At 40.2% G+C, this 17,318-nt stretch overlaps 1 long non-coding RNA gene across 1 annotated transcript in view; it reads left to right on the top strand.

Annotated features, from left to right (window-relative positions):
• LOC138369389 (uncharacterized) overlaps window positions 1-17,318 on the top strand; it is a 387,359-nt gene that overhangs the window by 127,256 nt on the left and 242,785 nt on the right. The window lies entirely within an intron of this gene.

Below are 17,318 nucleotides of genomic sequence, written 5' to 3'. Positions count from 1 at the left end.
GTATTGATTGTCCCTTAGTTCTGATGGTCACTTGGTCTTGGTAGTTATTTTAAAAGAAGCAGCGTTAGCATAAACGGATTTGAGTCAGAAAGGTAAGCCGTTTTAAATGTAGTACTTCAGGGCTTTTTCCTGGGATTTTTCTTCTTTATCACATATATATAAATTATTCGTACCGGCCTGAACGGCAACCTCATAAATGCACACGATTCAAACATTGAGCGGGAAATATATTCAGAAAACTGCACAAAATCGCTACGAGGCAATAAATATAGGTTTTTATAATGTGCGAAACATTAGGAAATGCAGTTTACATACTCAAATATATGTGCATGTATATGTAGCTGTATGAACACATGTTTGAACGTGTATGTGTGTGAAGAGCGTGACAATTGAGTGAGAAGGAAATTCCCCACGAATGCTGGCGCAGCCTTATCTGTTCCTCACAAGATCCAACACATTCTTACAGTCCTCCTAATTACTGGTTGCTGGAAGCTTCTCGGGATTTAACTACCGGCTCGGTCATTCAGCCACAGGAAAAACGAATTGACTCTATTCAATGCTCGAAATTAAGTACTTCATTAGCCGGCTACGGAGAGAGGTTCAGGGGTTATAACCCAGCCAGAGTGGTCGACGTCTGCTCCCCTGCAACTCTACCCCCCAGAGGCACACTCCTCTAATAGCTCCTCTGAAAACCCCTACCACAGCTTCTGTGAAAACACCTATCACAGCTCCCTCTCAAAACACATACCACAGCTCCTTCAACAACAATTTTGGAGAACTCTTCCAAAACGTGATATAAGGTAAAAAATCAGCAATGATATCAAAGTTGTAAACGCAGTTTGTGCTTCTACCTTATTCTATATGACGGATTAGAGAATAGAAATCACGAGGTAGCAATAAAATCTTCCTATGTCCCCATCTCGCAGGATGGCCAGTTATACATGGAATTTCGTTTGAACATAAGTGTTCTTTCCAAATTCTTCCCAAATGAATCGACTCGCAAATAGAATAGATGTTAATCACATTCTGATCTTGTTGATCAGAATGTAATTAATAGGTTCAATTTGTGATCAACAAACCCAAAATATGGTCAGCAAGTATAAACTCATATAAACAAAGAAGCTGATATTTCCGGTAATACTTATTTGGATAAAAAAATGCTTATGTAATGATAAAACTTTCCATTACATAATATGTATGATTTAATTGTTTATTTGAGTTAAAACTAGTATACAAATTTTATTTAATCTAACCAAATCTTCACACCGTAGCGTAACATATCCTACACAGTCAGGCCAGTAATTCACAAATTGCGCTATATATACATATATATATATATATATATATATATATATATATATATATATATATATATATATATATATATATATATATATATATATATATATATATATATATATTCTTTCTTTCAATTCTTTCATGAACTCATCTCATCTCTTTATTCTGCCGCACGAACTTAAATATTTTATAACACTGATATACGTCTTCCATAGTCTTTTGTTTCCCATGATCATATCTTTTCATTAGACGTCCTTCCTTCTACCTCACCGCTCATTTTCTGACTCGATATTTCTTTTTCATATTTAATATCTAACTCTTTATATATGTATATATATATAGTGTATGAGTATGTATATTTTTATATGTAATGTGGTAATCAAGGTTAGAAATTACGTCCGCTAGGGAGTGTTCGTTTGTATGTGAGTACGAGTGTTTAAGGTAATTAAACTGGATCAGCATAACATATATTATTAATCATAATAATGCTCTATGAGATCTCAATTTTCTCCTTACTCCAACATGATTCGATCATGATAAGTAACAAGTAATGAAGGACAAAATACCTCAATATCTGAAACCAGTTTTTGAGTGATTATGAGTCAAATTACACCATTTCTCAGCTACCTCGTAAATAAACTAGTGTATAGGAATAACAGACCGCACGTTTCTCCTAAGAGGGTTATCATAATAGTTTGGCGTGCTTAAATTTTCTAAAGATTTAGAATCATCAAGACACAGTGAAAACACACAGCTGACCTGTGACACAGAATGATGAGGTTAAGTAAACAAGTACAATGTCATTGTACGTTTAGTTTATATTCTTCTGCTAAATTGTCTCATCGTCCTTAATTTGTGATATATATTGTGTTTGTACAATGTAAAATCATCCTTCTAATTCTTTGCAAAACGTTATAAGCTATAGTCGTAATGACTTGGCGCTTTCACGTGATAGTTTCCTCCCATCCCCTATCCCCTTCTCTTCCCTCACTTTATACGTGAAATAATTTTTTTTATATAGATTCCTATACAACTTTTTAGACTAGCCAGCATTGAAAATATTTGCATCAGTTGTTACCAGTTAAGTTTCAGATTCCTGATAATGACAATCTCTTCTTGTTATCATTGTAAGTCTTATCTAATTTCTGAACTATACATTTTATGTATACTTTCCTGAGTTATTAATGTATTACATTTTTGAGTAATTTTTTTGATTTGAGAGTTGAATAGCTTCCTCAATCAGTAAAGTATTTAGAAGGGTCTATAACTCGTCAGCTAGAAATGCAATTATTTTTGTTCAGTGTATTAAAACATACTTGCCATCATGCATTGGTTAATTCTCTTAGTTCACAATGAGTTCGACATAATAATATTCATTCAACAAAATATAGAAATGTATGAGGCACAATCTATAAATCAGTACAACCTGCTGATATTTGTGTATCTATCTCCAGGTATTGACAAATTAATATAATCCTCATGCAATTTTTGTTAGCTAAAAATCTTTATGTTTACAATAAAAACTATAGCAAACAAGATAATAAAACTGTGTACATACCATACCATAGAGCTTTACACAGGGGATGGCTGGTGTTTATTTTGTGTGTGTTTGTGTGTATGAGTGCGAGTGTGTATGTGTGTGTCTGTACGCTTTCGTGTTTTTGTGTGCGCACGGGAGTGTATGTATGTTTGTGTTTATATGTATGTATATGTGTGCACATGAGTCATGTGTGTGTGTGTGTGTGTGTGTGTGTGTGTGTGTGTATACTCACCTATTTGTTACCTATTTGTGCTTGCGGGGGTTGAGCTCTGGCTCTTTGGTCTGGCTTCTCAACCGTTAATCAACAGGTGTACAGGTTCCTGAGCCTATTGGGCTCTATCATATCTACACTTGAAACTGTGTATGGAGTCAGAATCCACCACATCACTGCCTAAAGCATTCCATGTGTGTGTATGTGTGTGTGTGTATGTGTGTTTTGAGTTTTCATGTATGTACTCAATTTGTGAATGAAGGATCCAGCATTGACTACATTTTATGTTTGTTTAGGGGCCCCTAATGAGATCTCTGTCGAGTTTTGTGCCATTATTACTAGATCTGTCGATCCCCAAGTGGTTAGGTTCCTCGTTTTCTATCCCTTTTTCTGTAAAGCACTTATCCAATTCTTATCTTCCTCCTATAGTTTGGTTACTATTCATTAGTTGAGGGTCTTAAGACCTGTCAACAGCAGAGGATTAGTAAGACCAAACCAACAACAATAGCTTAGTATTGAACATAGTCCAGGTCTAATTAAGGTGCATATCTTAGTGTGTAGAGGTTCCTTGCATGTGCTGTATTGTCACTGTGACAGATTGTTTTCTTTTGACAATTAAAAACCTTACTAACTGTGTGTGTAATATTGATATAATGCGTCCACTATTTTATTTAATACCCACAAGTGGAAAATCATTAATAGACAAATATAGGAAAAAATTGGGACTTTGTCTATTAAAAATCAGACCGTGGTTGACATTCACCATACGTAGTGTTAACTAGATGGTGAACTGAAGCACTCAACACTTGGTATTGTGTCAACATTGCGGTGGCAGGCAGCACAGGAGGCCAAGTTGGCACCCCACAACACACTCTCCCGCGGATTTAAAGTATAAAAGGCTTGAAGCCTCTCCATAAAAATTCCTGTGTTTTGATGACCCTGAGATCCCAGGCGAGCTTCTCGGGGATGAAGGAGCGACTTAACGCGATTATATTGATCGATAAGAGAATGATAAAGACGATAAAAGTGTGATCAGGAGTCCGTTTGAGATGTAGGATGACGGGCAGGCGTCGGTGTCTGATCCGGCGTCTTAGAATCTACGAGTCGAGGGGGGGAAAAGTTCTCTGAAATAACGTTGGATAATTTGGTCCATTACCTCCTAGTCTGAGCTCTTCGCGCACGCGTCGCGACGATAGCCGAGATTTATGCAACACTTCTCCAAGGTATAAAAATATCTGGACCCAATACATCGATAGCTCGTAAATCCTCAGATTACATTATGATAAATAAGGGAAAATATCTGAACAGTTGGTGTAAATCACACAAACAGATCGCTTGATATGAATCACAGCGAGAGTCACACACAAATCATGGTAAATAACCGAGGAGGGGAAAAATAAGGAATTGTGTTGCTCAGAGCTGTCATGGATGATTAATTACTAGTTATATCAGACAACATTTGAATTTTATCTCCCGGGTGGTTATATGATAACTAGGACGACCCAGCTTCCTGGAGCCGTGGTGGGGGGTATGTGGAATAGTGACGTCTGGCTATTGTGTTCCGAATGCTTGGTATGGTGGGGGTCTGTGATACATAGGATACGATTACAGACATTACTCATGCATAATGAAACGCATTTTTAAGGCTATTGATCAGAGCGTCAAAACTTTGTAATAGCCAGCAAAAAGAGAGCTTAGTTTCCTCATATCTCCTATTTTCGCCAGTTCCACTGGATATTACAGTGCACTCTTGAAAGAACAGTAGACAGCTGATATGGGACTAAATGTGTTTTACCTTCAGCGAGTGTCTACGTCGACATCAATGTCAGTTGTTCGTACTGTTACACACAGAGGAGTAGCCGAGCTTTGTATGAATAAAGGAGAGGATCGTCAGCACAGTGTTTTTCTCTTAGAATCAGAGACCATTGGTTCTTGGCGAAAAACCGCAAAGAGCTTTCTGAAGGCTCTTTAGTGGGTTCCAGAATCATCGGAAAACAAAAGTGAGATAATGTAAAAGAGAAACGCACACTAAAATATTTTTTCTTTTGCAACCGATAGTATATATATATATATATATATATATATATATATATATATATATATATATATATATATATATATATATATATATATATATATATATATAGAAAGATGTAGAAAGAGGAAGAGAAAGTGAGGCAGAGGAGTGAGGGTGGGAAAGAGATATCTGGGGCCGAGGACATTTAGTAGCAATTACCATACATAATACAGACATTCACATAACTTGGGTTCTGGGCGGGGTAAGGAAGAAGTAGACGTGAACGGCGTTAGATAGTGATATGTTAAAATTAATGTGTAATGCACTAACATAATACTTATGAACATGGTATACATAAAAAGTTATGTATACTATGTTCAATTAATGTTAATGTAACAGAACGGCATGGAACATGGAATTGATAAGCAATGATTTTATTCGTTAGTTACCAATTTTACCAATTTTCTCTGCCTCTGTTTCTTTTTTTTCCTGGCTTCTTGTGTCTTTCACTGTTCTTCTGTTTGTCTCTGTCTCTATGCCTTTCTTTCTGTCTCCCTTTATCTTTGTTCCTCTTTGTTTCTCATACTAATCATTAAATTACCTGGTTTTACAATATGAAGGTTATTTCATTTAAAAAATTCAACAAAATTATTAATATGCAAAACAGAAACTTTCGTGATGAATTTGGCAGGAGCTCGGAGGTGTTGCTCCCACCACCACCAAGCCCAAGTGTAGGATCACCCACCTCTGAGTCCCACCACTGAATCCCACCATTGTGAGTCACACCACCGACCCACTACAGTGAGTCTCACTACTGACCCATCACTGTGAGTCTTATCACTTTATAAATATATCTATACTAGTACATTTATTAAGAAGACTTAATTTTAGACATATGTTACTAAGAACATGTTTCCTTTTATTCTTCTCCATTTAAGATGTAAGTTGAAAAGTTTATTTTACAGATTTATTTTGTTTACTCTTGTCGATGAAGCTCTTTTTAACATTGATGGAGGTAGTGAATAGTCAGACACCTTAAAAGAGATGTTTCGTCTTGCCTATATATTGAAATCTCTGGGGCTGACAGTCCGTAAGTGAGCATGTGAAAACATGCTCACTTATATGCTCAGATTTTTTGTTCTTGTAGCAAATTGTAAACTTTATCTTCCGGTTAACTTCGGTAGGGATCACGTTTCTGTAAATGATGTTTTACAGGGGTCTTTCCTCCGTTTTGTGAGCCGTTGATACGAGGTTTCTGCAGAGAGTGCATATGGTACTGGTCAGTGACCTTTGGAAAGTAGAGAAAAAGGTAGTTATCAGTGAATTGCAAAATAATGTGAATGTTGTTGATGATCTACCTCCCAAGGTAATAGATATGGCATTCAATTATATTCATAAGACAGAGGATGGTGTTGATAAGTAGCCTCCTCAGGAAAAGAGAGAGAGAGAGAGAGAGAGAGAGAGAGAGAGAGAGAGAGAGAGAGAGAGAGAGAGAGAGAGAGAGAGAGAGAGAGAGAGAGAGAGAGCGAGAGAGGTGTTGATGTAGGAATCCACAAGACACCAAGTTAACCCGAGCTTCCTCAGGAAGAGGAAATTATCGCGCAGTCTTGCCTTGGCCCCTTCACGTCAGTGCCACTCAGAGACTCAGACCCTTCAGACCACTCAGACCATCCAGACCCACGCTGGCAACAACTCATATTGTGTTTAATACACTCAGATATCCTGGCATCTTTCCTGAGACTTCGACCTTTATGTAACTGTTATGATAGAACTGTTATCGTAGAACTGTTATGTATGTGAAGCACCTCCTCCCACTACACATATTTTATAATTATGAACGCCACTGACGCTCAATTGTCCCTAAGCACTGTTGCGTACAGGAACTGATTGAGTATAATGAGGTCCGGCTGTTAGTGGGATCGACTTTCTTAAGCTAACAAATGCTATGAAAATAGCATAGTTTAATTTAAATGTTTAATTTAAACATTAACACCTTTTCTAATACATTACTATAAAAGCTTTTCCAGATGATGTACATTTGTTTCATCGTCATGTATTTCTTCATCATCATCAGTGTTTTTCATTATAATTCAATGTTTTCATAATAATATAGTGCGTTCATCATGATTCACGGTTTTCTACATCATATATTAAATGTTAAGACCATAATGCTCCTGACAGACCTTGGAGGTTGTTGTTGTTGTTGTTGTTACAGATTCGCTACTCGGAACAAAATGTTCCAAGTAGCACGGGCTATGGTGAGCCCGTAGTTAATTTACCTTGGAGAGGTTATGAAACTTACATGAAAACTGGCTTATAAAATTGTAAGAGGAAGGAACTCTGTCAACATAACATACAGGTATAATATCAGTTATTTAAAATTGAACAAAAACAATTACTACAAATTCTCAGATCTTTGTATAAATTTTATAAACATCAAATAACGTCACTGACATCCTTATGATAAATATAATGAAGTTTATTACCACATCTGCTTTATTGGGCAATAGTAATCATGTTTTTGTGTTTGTCTGATATCTCTTAAAATCTAATCAGAGGTTTACAGATCGGCAGTTAAATCTCTTAATATGCATCAGAGTTCAAGCAACCATTTAAGCGCAAGGACAATAAGCGTGAGTTGCAAAAGCGCTTGACATGTATTTTGAGAAGCTAATGAGACAAATTGTTATGAAAATCTCATATACCAACTTCATTCACAACAAAATGATTACTCTTTAAAACACCAAATTTTAAGAATATTAAATCCATAAACGCGTTGGCACAATTTACATGCAAATTTAGGAGCATATATCCTGATATTAACATGAGTGGGTGATACACAGTGAACGGAGTTGACGAGCACAGATACATAGAGCATCTTAACTACCATGGCAGAAATGTTCTATATCCGAGTGAATTCTTTATTATATATTTCTTTCCATACACGTTCAGTACAACAGGCATTAAATAAGAGTTTCTTACAATACCACTGGCCATCTATTCTTCTCCCCCATCCCCTACCGTGTAACGGGTCATTGTGTAGGACACGACCCTGATGCTTTCTGATGCTCTCTGATGCTCTCTGATGATTAACTTCTTCCTGGCCGTCTTCCTTTACTCCTCAACTAATTATCCTAGGAAAATTTATCATTTTTAATCTTTCTATGTGTGACTGCTTTGTTAATTTTAGTCCTCTCTCTCTCTCTTTCTCTTTTCCTCTCTCTCTCATCACTACATTCCAAGTCTTCGCTATTTGGTATTCTTTTCCTCGCAATAGTGCCACATCTCTAGTGGATGATCTTACAATGATGTAAGCTGTAGATCAATTTTTATTTACGGGCGTAACCAACAGCTTGCGAACTGCAGTGGTCTAGGTAAGACGGAGCAGGTCTTCTGGCACCGTCCTGTGGTCCTGTAATACAGTGGCTACATTCTTGATTCAAAATCGAGGATCCAGGGTTCGATCCTCTGGCGGGACAGAACTGGTTGGGTACGTTTCCTTTGTTCACCTAGCAATAAATTGGTACCTGGGAGATAATTTGTGGGGATGCATCCTTGGAGGGGTCAGTAATTCAACCTTGGAGCGACTTTCATAGTAGTAGTATTAGGCATCTATCAGTCTCAAAAGACTAAGGAGTTGCGCTCTGGTTGTCGGTCTAGAGTGGCCTCTCCAGGGAGCAAAACCAGGATAGGCTGATACGGGGGAGAAGCTGTCACCCATGCAGCAGGTCTCCCTTCTCCACGGCGCAGAAAGTCTCCAATGGAAAGGCAAACGACAATAGGATTGGCCATCGCAGGAACTGTCAGAACGAAGTTGAAGGGAACAAGGAACTACCGCAGTTGTTCCAGCTCCGGTGTAGGACTGTAGGACTTACCTCGTGGTTGGTAAAAGAAGGCACAGGAATTCCAAACCCGAAGACCGTTGTGGTCGGGGCCGGAGAAGAACAACCCCAGCAAGGGCAAGAAGGACCCCAGCCCCCTGAAGCTGAGCCTGGGGCCGCACGAGCCCTGCAGGAAGTGAACGTCCGAGTCCCGCACCTACGGGTTCCAGACAGAGATCGTCACAGCCCCCTTTCACCCGAGGCCGGCTTCCTTCATGACCCATCAGAAGGAAGAGTAATAATTATAAGCGACCTTGATATAAGCCTTGATATATATATATTCTACATAGACTTTCTGTTTCCGGCAACCGGAATAATTATTATTAAGTTATCAAATAAAGTTGCTCCTATGGTCGGTGGTGAGGGCGGGCAGGATGGCTTATCACCCGCGCATCTCCTACAGCCCGCGAAAAGTGGTAGCTTTGGTAACCAATGAATATAGATGGAAGAGTGACATGTAATGTAAGTTGTGGGTCGAGGCTAGACATGTTTCGCGCAGGGGTCTGCATATATGGAACTTCAGGATAATGATGGGTGCTGTGGCTGGTGGATGGACCAGGTGGACCTTTGGTAGACTACTGGGTGACGACTTTTCCCACTCCTGAGACTCCCATGTATAAAGTCTGTGAGCAGTAACTGGGTCTGGATCTCACACTACGTTATTAATTGTCCAGTCATTATAGTCTTAAATCTTGCTGAGGTACCTATCTTGAGGTTATCTTGAGATGATTTCGGGGCTTTTTAGTGTCCCCGCGGCCCGGTCCTCGACCAGGCCTCCACCCCCAGGAAGCAGCCCGTGACAGCTGACTAACACCCAGGTACCTATTTTACTGCTAGGTAACAGGGGCACAGGGTGAAAGAAACTCTGCCCATTGTTTCTCGCCGGCGCCTGGGATCGAACCCAGGACCACAGGATCACAAATCCAGCGTGCTGTCCGCTCGGCCGACCGGCTCTACCTAGAGCTTTGCGTTTTCTTTATCCACTCCTGTGTTCTTGCGGATATCTTCATTATGCATCCCAAATTTGCTAGTGGCCAAAATTTGCTAGTAACCACGGTAATACTGTTTTCTGAAGTTAAATACAAAAAATATCGAAAAACAAGCCATTCCATCAAAGGAAAAGAGCATTTCCATATTACCTAAAATATACTAATATTTATTTTAATTCCTATATACTACATTAATTTAAACACTGCTAATTCAATCATTGACTGCTTCCAGCACTCTCTCACTCACAACGCGTTAATTCTGGGGCGTGTCAGTTCAATTTAATGTCAATGTCAGACAAACTTTACTGTCTCTTCAGATACTTGTATATCATTTTTGTAACACTGATAAAGAGCTATTCAAACGTAAATTTTAGAACTGTATTATGTAGTTTACCGTGCAGCCCGTTATCTTGGTTTGCCATTTCCCACAAAAATTTTAGAAAAAAACATAAATTAGTTGAAATTAATAAATTTTCTAAGAAGAGTATTTAGTCTTAAGCCGTACAATGACGGATTAGTGAGCAAATACAACGTTACTCATTCCATTCATTCGTATTTTCAATCAGCAAGTAATGAAGGTATTCATTGTGTTTTGTTTGTTTTGAAATGTGTTCATTTATATAGTCAAACAGTTCTGCCATCGATATATTATATTCCAGTTATTTGTTATAACTCCCTTGTTAATATAGTTCACACTCACCAACTTTTCTAGTCTGTTGAATTTGTTCTTGAAACTAACATATATTAAAGGAGCTTCCCCTCCAAATTTCATGTGATTGCAACTTTATTAAATATTGTATATACCAAATATATATTTTTATAATATAGCAAATGTTTGGCGTATACCTTAAAAATTTGCTGCAGTGAATATTATTGGTTTGCAATAAAGAATGAGTGGGAAACATAGTTTGAATCTTGATATTGAATTTATGAGTATCAGTAAAAAATGAGAAAATGAGAGAGGGAGGGAGGGAGAGAAAGAGAGAAAGAAAGAGAGAGAGAGAGGAAGGAAGGGAGGGAAGAGGGGACAGTGGTAGGAAAACACAAAAAGTGTGCGTACGGGCGCTACTGCCTGATATATGAGTCACCCCCCGGGACCTTTCATCACTTTCTCTCTCTCTCTCTCTCTCTCTCTCTCTCTCTCTCTCTCTCTCTCTCTCTCTCTCTCTCTCTCTCTCTCTCTGTCTCTCTCTCTCTCTGTCTCTCTCTCTCTCTCTCTCTCTCTCTCTCTCTCTCTCTCTCTCTCTCTCTCTCTCTCTCTCTCTCTCTCTCTCTCTCTCTCTCTCTCTCTCTCTCTGTCTGTCTGTCTGTCTCTCTCTCTCTCTCTCTCTCTCTCTCTCTCTCTCTCTCTCTCTCTCTCTCTCTCTCTCTCTCTGTCTGTCTGTCTGTCTGTCTGTCTCTCTCTCTCTCTCTCTCTCTCTCTCTCTCTCACTCTCTCTCTCTCTCTCTCTCTCTCTCTCTCTCTCTCTCTCTCTCTCTCTCTCTCTCTCTCTCTCTCTCTCTCTCTCTCTCTCTCTCTCTCTCTGTTGACTTTTACGTTCCAAAACGTAATCATCCTAGGAATCGTGTTAAAGTGATATTTCTTGAGAATGACACAACCACCATGAGGTTGTTGATGGCTGAGCTGCTCTTGTTGCGGGTGCCAACTTCTGGTTGTTCACAAAGTTGGGTTATGTGAGGAATATTGATGGCATCGGCAATATACATAACAGAAACTTCGCAACATCTCTTTGGTGTGGATGGCTTTGACGTTCTCACCAATCAAGGTAGAACAGGTGAAGACTACAGTTTAGTCATTCTGCACGGTGTTTAGCTTTGTTCAGAATGAGGATAAATGATCGGGGAGCATGTCAAAAACAGTTGTGCATACCCAAGCGAACGAACTTATACAAATTCAATAAATTTCTTGAAGAAATGATAGAATATTTATTTTGTTGTAGTGTTCCAATTTTTATCCATAAGCGGAAAATAGTCTTCTGATGAACCACTGTTAAATTTGGTAATCGACTTCCAGGCGAAATATTATCTACATATAAAGTCTTAATGCTCTTCTCAGCCATATGTAAATAATACATATAAAATTATCACAAGGTCCCAAAAAAATAATAAGGTAACAAATTTAAAACTCGATAAAAAAGAAAGATTTATAGAGCTTTTGTGACGCCACTGGAAGGCTTTTGTTAAACACTGACGTTCATTGTCTTATACTATATATCATATTGTGTGCTGAAGGCTTAATTATAAGACCCGTATCACTGAGCTGTCTATCATCACTGTTGCTGTGAAAATACACTTAATAATAAGAGCTAAAAAGATATGTTTATCTCAAAGCTACTTTGTGATTTGCTTACACCAAGCAGACTCCTATAACAAACAGAAGCTTGGTGTCAGATGTGTTCTATTAGGTCCCCTTCTCCCCCCGGACGACCCGCCTCTGTTGGGTTCCCCATTTATTCCGGGTCCCCGACCTCTGTACGGTCCCCTATACCATCCGGGCTCCCCGTACGATCCGGGTGTCCCGTACCATCTGGGTCCCCTATACCTTGCGGGTCCAAAACTTATGTAGGGTTTCTCGTCCCTGCTTTCTAGCCATTTCCCTCCTGCCAAGTCTGCTGTTGATTACCCAGTAATTTATTTTATTTCATATTGTTCAATGATGTAAAGCAGTGAGAAAGTTTATATTCACCATTTAGCACAGAGCGAAATGTGTCATTTCACCTTGTGTGTCACTCGTGTTTGGTTGGTGTGACTTCTGGTCTAGGACCCAACTTGTAGTTAGGAAGAATGAAATTGGCAAGTGCAAGGAACTATGAGAATGATTGAACCACGAAACTAGCAGGGACAAGGGAGCATGAAAATGGCAGGTACAAGATGAAAGTATCAGGAAAAGGAATCCCCTTGCTCCCCCTTTCCCATACATGCATCAGGAGTACATGTACTAAAACTGCAAAGATATCCTCCCCCCCTTCCCCGGTCACCACTAAAAAAAATGTAGCGGCATTGTTACCAAGAAACATGAAGGGGGAATGACGATCGCTCAAAACTGGCCGAGGCTGAGGACCAGGACACTCTCACTAGGGGCGGAGAGGTGCATGTGGCTACCCTCCAAAAATACAAGCGATGCATCATTCTCAACCAATATCAGGATCTGGTCCAGAATAAGAGGCTTTGCGTCGTTGTGAGGACGAGGCCGAGAGACGGAGGGTTGGAGTGAGAAGGGGCGAGAAGGCTGGGTGTTCGGGGGGTGAACAGTAGAGTGAGGGATAAGGAGGCAGCGTTTTGAAGAGGGACGTGAGGTAGGAAGAGGCTGGAATGTAGAGGGCAGGCGTGAAAGGAGGGGAACCTGGATATCGAGTGGTAAAGAGACGAGAGAGGAGGCTGGGGAGATGCAGGGGGGAACTGTAACAATACCACGATAACCTGATTTAACGTATTTTTTTCCAAGGCTAATTTGCATATTATCAGAAGGGAGGGAAATGCAATAATAATATTGTTTATCACGGTTCAACGACCCTATAAATTCTGGACCACAAGATATAACTCCCTGGTTATGAACTAAGATACAGGTGGATAATGCCAGAATTGTTTTTCACTCTATATGTATACAGTATGAAATAATTTAATATAGAAATAAACAGTTAAAATCTGATGTATGCCAATTTTCCAGCAGTATTTCACCTACATGGCTATTAATTGAAACATTAAAGGGTCCCGTAGCGCAGTGGTCTATATTGTCGTATCACAACCGAGGGGGACCCGGGACCCGGGATCCTGGGACTCGATCTCAGGATACCACAGTGGCGGTTGGGTAAGTTTCCTTTCTCCTGATTATATAAATGAAGGAAGAGGAACTGGTAAACAGTTGAGAGTAGTGTGAGGGAGGGAGGGACCATGGTTGGTGTTGTGAACGTTCTGGCTGGGAAAACCAGTGTTGTAGAGACGTGGCAGACGTGAACACTTCCATATGAGACGTGAAGACGGTGAGTGGTCCAGCTGTGTCGGCCAGAGACGAGTGAGCTGGTCAGTGGTCCAGCTGTGTCGGCCAGAGACGAGTGAGCTGGTCAGTGGTCCAGCTGTGTCGACCAGAGACGAGTGAGCTGGTCAGTGGTCCAGCTGTGTCGACCAGAGACGAGTGAGCTGGTCAGTGGTCCAGCTGTGCCTTCAAGCAGACTATCAAAACTACCTCCCCCACTCTCCCTACTCCCTCCACCATCGCTACCACAACCACCACCCCCACAATTACCTTCACCCTCATCCGTTTTTCCACCGCCACTTTTGTCCCCAATGGTACCACTGCGTCCGCTGTCAATACCCACGCAACCCCTCCGCTGAGAATTCCCCTATCATCACCACTGCTATTGCTGCGTCCACCACAGCTTCCACCACAGTTGTCTACCACACAAGGATGCTGCCATCTCCACCACGAGCAGCAGTCATCCGGGTGGCGGCGGCTGCTCCACAATGCACCATCCATCTCCAACACTCCACGCTCCAAGAGACTCCAACAATTACTAGTGCCGGCGGGAGAGTGGTGGAGATTGTTGCTCTCAGATGAAACTGATGGAGACAAGTGGGTCATGCGATACGATATATCCTGAAAAAATTTATGAATGTTTCACTTTGCAACATGTTGATTACAATTCTACACTTTATATGACAGCCGAGATGTGGAACAATTGGTTGTCAGGAAGGGATTGGTTGTTAGCAAAATCACGCGAACACACACACACACACACACACACACACACACGCACAGAATTTATAGGGCAGATAAAGACAGACTATATAACACAAGGGGCACACGCACTAGGGGACACAGATGGAAATTGAGTGCCCAAATGAGCCATAGAGACGTTAGAAATAATTTGTTCAGTGTCAGAGTAGTAGATAAATGGAATGCATTAGGAAGTGATGTGGTGGAGGCAAATTCCATACACAGCTTCAGGTGTAGATATGATAGAGCCCAGTAGGTTCAGGAACCTGTACATTAGTTGATTGACAGTTGAGAGGCGGAACAAAAGAGCCAGATCTCAATCTCCGCAAGCACAACTAGGTAAGTATAACTAGGTAAACGCACAAACACACAAACAGTGGCTGGGGCACTGGTGGCTGAGTGGACAGCACAATCCTCTGTGGCAGGCTGTTTGGGTCGAGCAGTGCTGCTCTTTGATGCCCACTCACACATATAATTATATATAATCTTTTGTAAGCAGTGGTCCACTGGAACTGGACCACTTATGATGTAACGGCTGAAAACAGAAGCAGAATGACTTCAGATCTGTACAGTATCGTCATATCTACTCAAAAAAACCGAATGCCACAAAACTCATTGGACGATTCTTCACCTTCCACCAGGATATTGACCACCAATAATAAAGCTAACAAGGAATTCGTTATAGCCGAAAAATTGAGTTTTCTTGGATAAGTCAATCACGATTATCACCCGACCTTAGTCCACCTGAGCATATGTTTCACTTTATGAAAACACAATTGTAGACAAAAACTCTCGAAACTAACTGTAACTGAAGATATCCGCAGTAGAGGTCTGCCAGTATCACCAAGAAAGGTTCCCAGTGTCTGGTGATGTACTCTGTATCGCACACTGCCAGTGGTCATAACATCCAAAGGACTTGTAATCAAGTACTAAATATGACGATTTTATTTACAAGTATGTTAATGTATCCAATTATATTTGGTCCACTTAAATGTAGGGGGACTGTGTATAAAAAGGGTATGAGATAGTTTCACAGTTCATCTATTATGGATGTAAATACCCTGAAATTAAAGCTGAAAATCTGCACTTCAGTCTCACAGGCTTTGTCAGGCTACATATCTATTGTGTCGGAGCAAACATTACAGGAAACAGTGTGTCGCTATCCAAGCACATAGGGGACTACTCTGAATGTTGGTAATATTTTCTAAAGAGTGTTTTATTGGCGCATGATGTTCTCTGTTATATGAGCTCATGAAAAACCTCATTTTAATGATGCGTGGTTTAAACTAGCTATCAATAGAACACAATTTTTATCACCCCTTCCCCCAAAATGTAAACTCGATGCGAGAGATTTGAGGTAAACCTTGTTCTGATGTTGATTAAAAAGCGTAAAAGTATGATCTATTATTGTTTGTCGGGCTTTGATGTGTGATAGGTTTAATATACTAGTCATTTGTGCTATTAACACCATTAACACTCTCTGTGGCAGGCTGTTTGGGTCGAGCAGCGATGCTCTTTGATGCCCACACAGATATAAATTATTTGGTGTACTGGGTAAATAGATCACAGTCCCGGTTGCTGGAGTTTAATGGCATCGCATTCAATAGTTTTCAGTTCAAGGAGGGAACTAGCGGCTACGCTTTTAGCAGCTCTCGGTATATGGAGGCTTGCAACGAGGCTCCTAACAGTTCCCGGTACTAGGAGGAAGGCAGAGAGACTTTCAATAGTTGTGCAATTTCGTTCTGTTTGCCAGGTGTGAGAGGCCAGGTAATGCCTAATCACATTTATGTCTGTCACACGTATTTTGTCTTGCAAAATTAGTCTATTTACTCATGTAAGACAACTCATTCAAATATCATTACTTGCTTGGAAATTTCAGTGAAGTGCATTACGAAACGATGAGATGATCCGAATACCATCTCAACGATTATTACTCATGTCCAGTAGAGCTATGTAATATTTGTATTCTTTGCTTTTAAAAAAGGCCTTTCCTGGTCTACGGTACAGCAGACTGTGTCATGACCTGTAAGGTGGAACGTTGAATTCCCCTCTTTGGCACTCGTGCCTGTGTATTGCGAGAACATACACATCCATCTTGGGGGACAAGATGGGTCCATCTCACCAGCCAACTGTTAAAATATTCCACAGACAACATTCTTATAAAACATTGAGAGTTACCAGATTTACCATACTGCCTCAGCTACCAGGTAAAATCTTTGGTTTTGCAGGCGATGAGTCACAATAACGTGGCTAAAGTAAGTTGACAGACCACACACTAGAAGGTGAAGGGACGACGACGTTTCGGTCCGTCCTGGACCATTCTCAAGTCGATCTTTGGTTTTGTGAAGGAATCATATGTAGCCTATTATTGAAATCTTGTTTTAGTAACTCCATTCAGGTGTCTTCTGGATACTGAGAGTTTACCAGGCACAGTTAATTGTTAAATTTACTCCATTGTATTTAAATGTTTACTGTATGGTTCCTAAATCAAACAAAGAGTGTGAACACATTAAATGAACAACATATAAATCAATTTTTTTTAGTCTCCAATAGCTTCCATCTCTCCCCTTTAAAATATTGATGACACCCGAGGTACGAATCAAGGTTCCCGTCAAACGGGTCGAAAAAGTTGTGCATTGATTCTGCTCTGAAGGGGAGAGTGGACAC

The sequence above is a fragment of the Procambarus clarkii genome, chromosome 28 (genome assembly GCF_040958095.1).
Source record: "Procambarus clarkii isolate CNS0578487 chromosome 28, FALCON_Pclarkii_2.0, whole genome shotgun sequence".
Lineage (NCBI taxonomy): Eukaryota > Metazoa > Arthropoda > Malacostraca > Decapoda > Cambaridae > Procambarus > Procambarus clarkii.
This window is presented reverse-complemented; position numbering and strand designations above follow the sequence as displayed.